The sequence below is a fragment of the Podarcis bocagei genome (assembly GCF_964188305.1).
Source record: "Podarcis bocagei genome assembly, chromosome: 2".
Classification (NCBI taxonomy): Eukaryota; Metazoa; Chordata; class Lepidosauria; order Squamata; family Lacertidae; genus Podarcis; species Podarcis bocagei.
The window spans coordinates 6,584,461-6,596,909 of NC_138126.1; positions in this window are offsets into that span (position 1 = coordinate 6,584,461).

Consider the following 12,449-nt stretch of genomic DNA (forward strand, 5'->3'; position numbering starts at 1 on the left):
CCAGAGCATGTCCACTTTTAAAAAATGAGAGTTGTCATAGCGATAAAAGTAGAAGTTGGCAAATGTCCCCTCTATTTTGCTCTTCAATCTATGGCAGAGGGGAGAACTAGATCTAAGGAAAACTTTGAAAAATATTGGGTTTGACTCATTCCCTAGCTAAAAGAGCCCCAGTGGAGTAACTGCAGCTTTTGCAAAGTGTGGGAAACATAGGTTGTTGGACTTTTAAACACCCTGGCATTAAGCACCAAAAATGTGCTCCCCATGTCTCTACCCCTCTGGCAGTGAATAGACCACAAACTGAAGTAAGAGCACCAGCAGCGGACCTCCCTTGTTGGGTTGTGGTGGCAGTGCTGCGGAGCCATACAAGCGACTCAGCATCTTTGGATGATCTCTTTGGATTTTTTTTAAAAAGTATCATCTTATAACTCAAGGATCGTCTCCATCGCCTTCATTCAGCCTGGACACTGAGGTTCAGCTCCAAGGGTCTTCTGGCGGTTCCATCACTGCAAGAAGTGAGGTTAAAGGGAACCAGGCAGAGGGCCTTCTCGGTTGTGGCGCCCGCCCTCTAAATTATTACAGTTATACCTTGAGTTATAGACGCTTCGGGTTGCGCGATTTCGGGTGCAAACCCAGAAATACTGGAACAGGTTACTTCTGGGTTTTGGTGCTTGCGCATGCTCAGAAGCACTAAATCCCTCTTCGCATGCGCAGAAGCACCAAATCACAACCCACGTGTGCAGGCGTGAGTTTATTTTAAAGAAAATAAAGCGACATAAACCAATGAGATGTAACTTTCAAAAACTTATTGATGATAGTCACACTGCTTTAATAATGTATTCATGTTTCAAAGGTGAAAGTCACTTCAGGTTTAGCTCAAGTGTTACTTTTCATCAGAAAATCCTCATGGAAGAAAAACCTGATAAAAGCTTGAACTCTGAAAAGAGCATTTGGTGGAACCCACACTTTGCATCCCACCAATGAATGTTTATTGGGAAAGAAACAGGAAAATATCACGACATGTTAGAAGTACTTATATTACTTCAAGCCTTGCTGCCCTTTTAATAATCCAGAAAGGATAAAATAGTGTCCCTCTTTTATATTGCAATAAAGCTCAGAAGTTTCTCCTCCTTGGGTAGCCACATTGCATCTTGACTCATCCAAGAATCTAAGCTCTCAAAAGCCACCAGGGAAGCATCTTCAGGCAGCTCAAGCAACATCAAAGCATCATCACTAACTTTTAGCAAGTAAAGAAGCTTTAATATATATATATATATATATAGTGAACCTTCTCCTGGCAAAAAAGAAGAGGATAAAGGCTATGTAAAAGTATGTACCGGTAAGTACCTATTGTAGAATAATAACAGGGAACCTGAAGCTGACTACATGTCCCAAGGTCCTATATCACACCTGAATTAAGTTCACACCCAGGTCGGAGTGAAACGATACAAACTGAAAGCTTTTGCAGATGACTTGGTTTTAACACTACAGGAGCCAGAACCCAGTACAAAGAGAGTTTTAGAACTGATTCATGAGTTTGGTCGGGTGGCGGGATTTAAGTTGAATAAGCAAAAAACTAAAGTTTTGGGGGAAAACTTGACACCTTTAGAAACAGATGGGTTTCAGAAGGAAACAGAATTAAATGTGGTTAAAAAAGTGAAATACCTAGGGGTTAATTTGTCTTCCAAAAACTTGAATTTATTTAAGGATAATTACGAAAAATGTTGGTCAGAAGTTAAAAAGGATTTAGAAACTTGGTCAAGATTGAAACTTTCCTTGTTGGGTCGAATTGCAGCTATAAAGATGAATGTATTGCCAAAGATGTTGTTTTTGTTTCAAACCCTACAGATTGTGGACAGAGTGGAATGTTTTGGTAAATGGCAGAAGGATATTTCTAAGTTTGTTTGGCAGGGCAAAAAGCCCCGAATAAAATTTAAAATACTAACTGATGCAAAAGAAAGAGGGGGGTTTGCCCTGCCAGACTTAAGGTTATATTACGAAGCTGCAGCCTTCTGCTGGATGAAGGATTGGCTACTCTTAGAGAACACTGATGTCCTAGATCTGGAAGGGTTTAATAATTCTTTAGGATGGCATGCATATTTGTGGTACGACAAGGTAAAGACTCATAAAATGTTCAAAAACCATATTGTCAGAAAAGCAATATTTATGGTCTGGACAAAATACAAAGACTTATTAGAAGGTAAGACCCCGAGGTGGTTATCACCAGTGGAGGCCAAGGCTCGAAAAAAACCCAATATGGAGGCCGGCTGGCCGAAATATGGGGAAATAATAGAAAAAATTGGAGACAATTGGAGGTTGCAGAGCTATAAAAAACTAAAGAATAAGGTGCAAGATTGGTTTCATTATGCCCAAATTCAAGAGGTTTTTAAGTTGGACAAAAAAACAGGATTCCAGGCGGAAAAATCGAAACTAGAGACAGAACTGTTAGAACCAAAGATTAAGGTACTTTCGAGAATGTATAACCTGCTGCTTAAATGGAATACTCAGGACGAGACAGTCAAATCAGCCATGATAAAATGGGCTCAGGACATTGGGTACAACATTATGTTTGAAGACTGGGAAAGGTTATGGACCACTGGTATGAAATTCACGGCATGTAATGCCTTGAAAGAAAATATTATGAAAATGATATACAGGTGGTACATGACCCCAGTCAAGCTTGCTAAGATATATCATCTGTCTGATAATAAATGTTGGAAATGTAAGGAGGCTGAAGGGACATTCTTTCACCTCTGGTGGACCTGTCCAAAAGTGAAGGCCTTCTGGGAAATGATCTATAATGAGTTAAAAAAGGTGTTTAAGTACACCTTCCCTAAGAAACCAGAGGCCTTCCTCCTGGGCATTGTCGGCCAGAAGGTGTCAAAAAAGGATAGAACTTTTTTTATGTATGCAACTACAGCAGCAAGAATTCTCATCGCAAAATACTGGAAGACACAAGATTTACCCATACTGGAAGAGGGGCAGACGCAATTGATGGACTATATGGAACTGGCTGAAATGACTGGCAGAATCCGAGATTTGGGAGAAGAAACAACGGAGGAGGATTGGAAAAAATTTAAGGACTATTTACAAAAATTTTATAAGTTATATGAATGTTAAGAATTTGCATGATTTGGAAAATTTAGCTTCAGCAATAAGATTTGATGGTATGGGAAATTAAGTTATATTAATGAAAGGACTAATGTTTAAAACAACACTACATTTGTTTTAGAGCAAAAGTAAATTGATAATAAGTATTTTAAACCTAAAATATAATTATTTGAAAGAACAAAAGAACGCACGAAACAAGGTGATAATTTGCTGATATATTTATTGTAAAGAATGCAGGGTGAGGGAGACGTGGGGAAGTCCGGTTGGTTATGGAAAAATGTTTTTGGAAGGATGACTTTCTTTTTCTTTCTTCTTTTCTTTTTCTATTACCTCTTTATATATCTGACTTAGTATCTGTATTTGGAAAAAAATGCAATAAAAATATTTTTTTAAAAAAAAGTTCACACCAACTGTTTCTGATTAATATTCTGTTTTAAGCAGAACCAATCCCTTTATATAGCCTGGAGAATCAGATGCCATCTTTAGGTTTTTGCTGTCAAGTGCTCCTTTGTGTTCAGATCAGGTCTCAGTATAATGATGTAGCACTTTGGGATGAAGATGCAGCCCAGGAGACCAGCACTGGAGGCCAACATAGAAAAGACCTGCACGGCTACCATGTATTTCCCCTTGGTGCTCAGGTAGGTGGGAACAAAGGACACCCAAACACTGCAGAAGACCAGCATGCTGAAGGTGATCAGCTTGGCCTCATTGAAGGCCCCAGGCAGCTTTCTGGCTAGGAAAGCCACCACGAAGCAGATAGCAGCCAGGAAGCCCATGTAGCCCAGGGCACCATAGAACATGGCCACAGACCCTTCATTGCATTGCATGATAATCTCTGCAGGCTGGGAATGCATGTCAGAGTCTGGGAATGGGGGAGATGCACTCAGCCAGATGGTGCAGATGACAACTTGGATACTGGAACAGGAAATGACAACAGCGTTGGCCAGACTCTTCCCCAGCCATCTCCTCACCTTGTTCCCTGGCTTGGTGGCCATGAAGGCCAGCACCACAGTGATGGTTTTAGCCAGCAAAGAAGAGACGGCAACTGAGAAGATGATGCTGAAGACCATTTGTTGGAGAAGGCAAGTCTCTTTCCTTGGCCGGCCAATGAATAGGAAGGAGGACGAAAAAGAGAGCAGGAGGGAGACAAGGAGGATGTAGGAGAGGTCCCGGTTATTGGCTTTGACTATGGACGTTTCTTTGTATTTAAGGAAGATTCCTAAAACAATGCTTGTCATTAATAGCAGCAAGATAGTAATGGAAACTAGAACGCTCCCCAAAGTTTCTTCATAGGTCAGGAAGGCGATACGTTTGGGAACACATTGAACTTGACCCTTGTTTGGATGGTGATCTTCTAGACATTTGGTGCAATGTTTTGCATCTAAGGAGGAAAAAGGAGTGCTTTAGCATCATTTAAATCCATAACCATCTATGTTCTATTACATTTTAGGGGGAACGGTGTCCATATAAGGGAGTGTCAGGAAAAAAGAATGTCTAAAAAGGGAGTGGACAAAATTGGTTATTTCATTTGCTTATTTAATATTTCTGCTTATACTGTTGCCTTCCTCCATGATGATAGAAGTGGTTTTCAAAAGTTTCTCAGTTTTATCACCCAAACAACCTTGTGATATAGGTAAAGCTGAGAGGCAGTGACCTCCCACAGAGGTGCTGAGGATGCCCTCACAGTTATCGTTGATTTGTAGTCCACAAATTGCTTCCTTTTCATTCTTTGTTTCAACCCACTTCCTAGAATTAAAGTAGGTGAATAAAAATAGAGAAGCCAAAAAAGGAGACACAATCAAAAATGTATTTTGACTCTTCACAGAAAGTGTCTCTAAGTGAATGTTTCCACAAAGGGCTCCCGTTTATATTCACCCACCTTCCTGAGCAGAGATGGTCCCTTCTGCACATGGGGCACAAGCATAGCAGCAAACGGGCTTTCCTTCTTGAACCACTTTGGCATATCCAGGTTGACAGCTCTTGGTACACCTAGAGCTAGGTACAGTCTAAACATAGAGAATATGCATCAAACAGAATCAGGACTATTTGTGTCTCTGTAATTCACTTATGGAGTTTGGAATGGACCTAACAAGGGTCCCTATTCCCACTGACCCCAGGCACTTTTCCAGGGAAGCATTTGGATGCAGGACAACATGGCAGGGAAACCTCTTTGGTGTGTTTCTTTTCTTATTCAGCCAATTACATCTGCATATTCTATACAAAAGTATTCAAAAAGCAAATGACAAATCCTAGAATGACAGTGATAACAAAACAGCAGCAATAAAACATACTCATGAAGTTAAAATCAAAGGACCCCTAGATGGTTAAGTCCAGTGAAATTTGACTATGGGATGTGGCGCTCATCTCCACTTTCAGGCCAAGGGAGCCGGCATTCGTTCTCAGGCAGCTTTCTGGGTCATGTGGCAGCATGACTAAACCGCTTCTGGAGCAATAGGACACTGTGATGAGTGCCAGAGTGCACAGAAACACTATTTACATTCCCACTGCAATGGTACTTATTAATCTACTTGCACTCATATGCTTTTGAACTGCTAGGTTGGCAGCAGCTGGGACAGAGCCATGGGAAAAGCAGTTAAACATACCACCACCTGAAGACTCCAACTTCAAAAACTGCCTCCTAAATTATGGTTACTTTATTATTCTTTTTCCAAAGCTAACACCATGCTTGTTAACTGTCCAAGCACTGAGGTCAGGAGATGCCATCAATATCCAGGGAGCAAAAGCTCTCCTTTCCACTCTTTACTTCCTGAAGTCTGGACGTGATTCTCAATCACCCCCTGGGCTGACTTTTGTAAACCTTGCATTACACTAATTAGGGCTTATCCACACTTCCTTTTGGGCCATCTTTCTAGTCACAGGTCCATGCTTTAAAGCTCCATGTCAAAGCAGTCCTTCCTTCCTTCCTTCCTTCCTTCCTTCCTTCCTTCCTTCCTTCCTTCCTTCCTTCCTGTCTGTCTCAGTGCTTCCCCTAAGAAAGCCCACATTTTAGCAGTGAATCAAAGCAAATGGCACCACAGGAAAGTGCTGGCAGAAAAAAACACCATAAGACAAAAATCCTGCTCAGACACAGATCAGGACTTGTAAGTCGCATTGTGGCACAAATGGAAGTGTCAATGAGCCCTTACTCCCCAGCAGGTGTGCAAGGGGCTGTAGTCAAAGTGCCCTTGGAATTATTCAGTAAGTGATTAGACCATTACAGATGTAATGTGGGATAAAGTAGCATGCCATACCTTCTCAGACCACTTGGGCCACACAATGGCTTGTGAGTTGATTGTGAAATTCATGTCAGTGGATCCATCTCTCCTTATACTCCCAACCAGCACTCTTACACGAGACTTATTGGGAAACATCACCCAGTTCTCAATGTCATAGTAGAATGGAATCTCCCCATTCTCATCCAATCTGAGGCTGCCCATGGAAGTATTCAAAAACTGGAGTCCTCCTAAGAAAGGGTGGAGCTGGAAGAGCAGTTAAAGAACACCAGCATTTATAAAATAGAAAAGTTGAATATCAGACCTCTACACTTTGAGCTCTAATCTCCTAGGAATTGGGGTCTGTGCATATTTCATCTGGACTTGTGAGCCTTTTGCAGCCATTCCTTTTTCTTTATTAGAACATTTGTAGGCAACTCATTGTATAAAATAACAAGGTTTCTGGAGAATAAGATAAATACAAAAGACAATAAAAATACTTCTTAAAAAAATAAAAATAGCACAAATACCAAACTTTTAAAGCATAGATGGTCCTACAAATAGATGCCAACTCCCTGTGGCCGTGGGTGCCCAAGCACCCACAAAATTCCCCATGAAGGGGTCGGGCATCCAGAAATTTTGGTGCCAGAGTGATGCACGCTGCATGACACCTACAGGCCCAGGCATAGGGGCCATATTGGCACTCCTAGTGCACAGTTAGACCCTTATGAATAGAACACCATTTCCTCAGCTGCTCACTGTATCACCAGGGAAGGTTATTTGTCAATAGGGGCCACTCAGGTCTGCTCACAGCCAAGAGCATATGTGTGGGATGTGTGGCTGTTCAGAGTAGTCCCCCTGCCTGGTAAAATTATCTGAAAGTAGGGGGAATTTGCACATACATACTCCCATGAGACTGAAACTTTTGTTGCTCAGTATTCTAGATAATGTGGAAGCCTGCAAACTGAAGACTTCTTTCCATTGAAAGTGTAGCCGCTTTCAAGTAGAATTTGCACAATGCCACAAAGGAGGACATCATCTCCCATTATCATTTGGTTGTGCTAATTTATTGGCATAGAGGTAAATTTCTTAACAGTTAATATAATTTAAATATAAATAATTTTTAAAAAAATCTGTTTCTTTGAACAGCTTTTCCAACAAGCTGAGAAGCTCTTTGCTTTTCATGTTCTTTCTGTAGTTTTACAGTGTGTTTCATACTATCCAAGTTGTTAAACCGCCCTGCACTCTTTTGACAAAGGCCAATTTTATCATGTAAAAGTTTAGATATTAATATATTAAAAATTCCTTCTGTTTTACACTTGATGGGCAATTTCAAGTCCCAGCAGAGACACAGTGGAAGATGAGGAGGAACCAACTTCTGCTATGATGGCTGCATCTCTCGCCAGAGAGGAAGGACTAGATGGTGGGGGACTGTTCTGACATAACCAGAATAGGCAGAAAGGTCTGCTTCTGCCACAAGACTCACTAATGAGATTTTCCGCCAAAAGGAGCAAAAAGAAATAAAAATCTCAGTCCTAAATCTGATTCCAGTGGTGGGGAAATGATAGCAACTTGCAACAAGGAAAAGGAAATACCTGCCATGGCTGTAGCCTTTGACGTTCCAGCCTGTCTCCTCCACTCGCCATCAGCATGACCTTTGATCTGGATGAATATGCAGCTTTTAAAGCCTGAGCCACAGCTTGGACACTGAAATAAGTGACGTAGCTGTCTTGAGACAGGGTTCTCTCCAGCTCCTCTTCAGGCAGCAACTCCAGTTTCTCATTCTCTGTGCATCTTGTCCGACCTTTCACAGCCAATGTGTCCTTTCTATATAAACAGTGAAATGCTTTATCCCAAAACTGTTCAAGAATTTCGGAAACTGGCACATAGGATTGGTATTTTTTCCTTAGTTGGGGCTTCATTATGAAGGACAAAGATCCATGGATGTACTGGAAGAGATCAGGAGCACTATGAAAACCAAAATTAATGTCTAGAAGACCTGTTGAGATCCAGACTTTCCTCCCAATTTGTTTCTCAAGAAATTGTTGTATTATCATGAGTTCAGTCCATGCCCCTTGACTGCTTTTATAGTAAACAAATATTTTGACTTTGTCCCATATGGTAAATGGTTCACTTGGGATGAGATATGGATCTGGGTTATATTCTGGTATTCTTTTTAATAAGGCAATGCAAATTCCATTGTTGGTCATCAGAGGTGTCAAGGCACTCAAGAACCTTTCTCCGTTATCATTGTCTGAAACCAAGAGGCCAGTCCATGTCCATCCAAAATTCAGGAGCAACTTGACAATCCCCCAATACTGAGTTTCCCTCTTGGACACCATATGGTAGACAAAGGGGACTTCAATTTTCTCATCCAGTGTCTGAGTCATAATGCCATAACTGATCTAGTGAAAGGAAGAGATTAGTGATTTGTTTGATTTTCAGGAAAAGGAATAGATACTGTATTTATTGTCTGTTGTTACTTATTATCTGTTATTGTCTGAAAAAAATGTGCTTGCTGCGGTTGATTGCAGTTTTAGTCTGAAATATTTGGAGAGTGCCAGATTGGTGGATGCTGGAAGAAAGATCTACTATCACTAAGGGTTTTCTCACTTTTTCATTTCCCATATTGACTCTCCTGGAAAGAAAGTGGAATTTATTTCTTGTCCCTTCCCTTCATACCTGTGGGATTTTGTAGATGCCAGACATGGCTGAAATCTCTTTCGAGATGGCAGAATTGCCCCCTTCAAAAACAGACAGCAGGTTATTCCATTCTCCACAGTTATAGTTTGGAGTATTGCTTTGCCCTCCTGCAAGCAGGTCTAGCATGGCAGCAGAAGTCATCCTTCCATCAAAAAAGTTCTCAAAGAGGTTGTAGGCCAAGGAGATGTTGGGTAAGAACCTGGAATTCTGGTTGATCTCCTGAATGGAGAACAAGAAGGACAAGATGTGCCAGTAGAACCTAGGTGTAAAACTGCAATGAAACATCAAATAAAAAATGTCAGAAACCTATTCACCATGTAAAGAAAGCAAATGTTATTTCTAGGCATTCTCAAAGTAGCTCATCACCAAACAATGATATGTATGTTTGCAGTCTGGGCTGAGACAAGGAATATATTTTTATTATTATTTATGTAATAAATTTATATACTGCTCTTCATCTGAGGATCACCCAGTTACAAGGTGTAAATCTATTTACCACTTAAAAATAAAAACTAGGAGATTGCAAATTCCATTGCAAAGAATGAAAGAAAACACACAGCCTTCAAAGTGGAAAATTGCCTTTATTATTTTGAATTAAGTAGAAACTGTTGGAGTGGTGTTGGAGAAGCATGACATCCAGTGGCATCTAATTACTCACCATGCAAGTCTCTTTGAGGGAATCTGGGAAAAAATGTATGGTTCTTCTACAGTCAACATACTTGGAGATATGATCCCAGCAATCATGAAGTCTCCGGGCCGGTAGTAATTCTGTGTTACACTTTCTTCCCAGATCAGATTCAAGGGACATACTTTTCCTTGATATTCGCAGTCCCCATGTGTCATTAGCAGGAACAGCAGGAGGGAAATCATTTTGCCTGTACCTCCTACATGCGGGTGGTGCTGTGGTCTAAACCACAGAGCCTAGGGCTTGCCTATCAAAAGGTTGGCGGTTCGAATCCCCGTGACGGTGTAAGTTCCGTTGCTCAGTTCCTGCTACTGCCAACCTAGCAGTTTGAAAGCATATCAAAGTGCAAGTAGATAAATAGGTACTGCTCCAGCAGGAAGGTAAACTGCGTTTCCGTGCACTGCTCTGGTTCGCCAGAAGTGGCTTAGTCCTGCGGACATATTCCGACTCCCTCGGCCAATAAAGCGAGATGAGCACCGCAACCCCAGAGTTGTTTGTGACCGGACCTAATGGTCAGGGGTCCCTTTACCTTTACCTACACTTCTCTTGTGGCTGCTCCTTTCTCTTGCCCAGCCAGGTAATCAGAAGTCAAAAACGCTTGCCAGAGGAATGCTGCAGTGACTTTCCCAGGATGGGTAACATTCAGGTTTGCCTCAGCTGTTCATTCAGACTGTCTCTGACATATCAGCTATTCTCTGCATCAGCCTTTCTCCCCAGGCACTGAGCTAGATATAACCTCCTGCTGTCCTTGATTGCGCTGTCTTGGCAACCTCCAGAAATATATCTTCATCTTGGCAGGAATAAATAGCTATGATTTTGATAATTATAAGGAGAATAAATTTGACACTGCAACAAACTTTAGTCATTGCGAAGTTTGGGTGGCAGGTGCAGAGCTGGGAAAAACCATGTTTATAAGAAATCACAGGTGAATTGCCAAAGTTTGATGTGTCTGTATGTGTCTGTGTGTGCAAGTTTGGCCTCAACAGCATTAGGAAAGCTCTGCAGCCAGATGAGACGAAGTCCCATCTAGTCCAGGATCCCATATATTGAAGTGTCTGATCATACACCTTTGGGAAGCTCACAAGCAGGGCATGGGGATAAGAGCCCTTTGGTGGTCTTGCTCTGCAACAAATGGTATTCAGAGACAGTGCCGGATTTACGTATAAGCTAAACAAGCCATAGCTTAGGGCCCACTCTCTTAGGGTCCCCCAAAAAAGGTTAAAGGGGAAAAAACTGCACGTACATTTCCAAAATATAGGATAAAAAACAAATAATATAAACATACAGCAACAGTGTTTTGTGTGTTGGAATCAAGCCTTTATCAAGAGAAAACTGGCCACTCTCCAGGCACCTGGCTTGATCTCTGGTTGACCTTCCTGTCTGCACCTATTAGGTCCATAAATTACAGTATAGCCTATATTCAACACAAAATCCAGTGACAATTTGTTGTTGACAAAGGACAGGTGGACATATAAAGGGCCCCATTATCTTCAGTCGCTCGGGGCCTCATCAAACCTAAATTCAGCCCTGTTCAGAGACATGCAAGCCTCTGATCCCCACAAAAACCAACCCACAGTTAGATCATTAAGAATTATCAACTGCTTGTTTCTTTAAGGCATATGCCCCATGGGGCTTACTCCCAGGTAAATAAGTCCAGGTTCTGTGTGTCCCATTGAACTTAATGGGAATTCTGGCTAACAAGGCATAGGGTACTGCAGGAAAATAGATCTTTCTTATGGAGTTGAGAGATGCCTTCTTGGCTCAGCATCAAATTGTGCAGGTTCATAGAAACAGATTCCCAGCACACAGGTATTAACTGATCTTTAGAAAAAAGAAATAAAAGAAACTGCAAAAAGAAAGCGAAGAAGAAATACAATAAATGCTGGCGTGTATAAAAGGTTGAATAGATTGGTTTAAAGTGTATCAATGGGACAAAAACATTACAAATCTGCATATAAATCAAAGAGTAGCATCAGCCACCCAGACACTTCATTCAGGCTCCAGCAATACACAAAGATCCTTCAACCAGGAGCTTAGTGGAGCTTGGTAGATGCCAAATTAGCACTCCAACTAAGAAGGAGGAAGTGTTAGGGGGAGCCTCTGCAACACCACCCTCCCTGTTCATGAGTGAGAGGTGAGCAGGTCTTACTTGAAATGGGCCACTATAGACAAAACAGGGTTAGGCTAGTGATGGTGGTTGTTAGTAGAGGTGCTGTGTTCTCTGAGATCAATATTAGGCAGCAGAACCAGCTTAGAAGTAAGTTGGAATGGCAGCCATTTGACTAAATGAAGAAGTTTGACTGGATCTTTTAACATTATCTGTAAGTTTACAACCATGGCTCACATGAACAGTAGTGCCATTTTGCCCGCACAATAGGAGGTGCCCGGTGCCATGGGTGCCACGCAGCATGCAGGGCCCTGGCACCAAAATTTGTGGGTGCTCGGCCACCGACCTTCCTTGGGCTCTAGGGATGCTAAAAGAACTGTGTTGTACATCGTTGTTCTACTACGTGCCAGTACAATATACTATTGCTGACCTTAGTTAACTGTCTGACATATTTTCTTCTACAATGCTGTGGCTTCAGTTACGCGAGCTGACTGCACACTGCACACACCCCAACGTTACAAATATATTTTCTTTTCTTTTTTATAATAATTTTTATGAAGTTTTCCATTTAACAAACCAATCATATCACATTAATTATTCCAAATTATACCAATGCATATCATAAAGTCCAAAT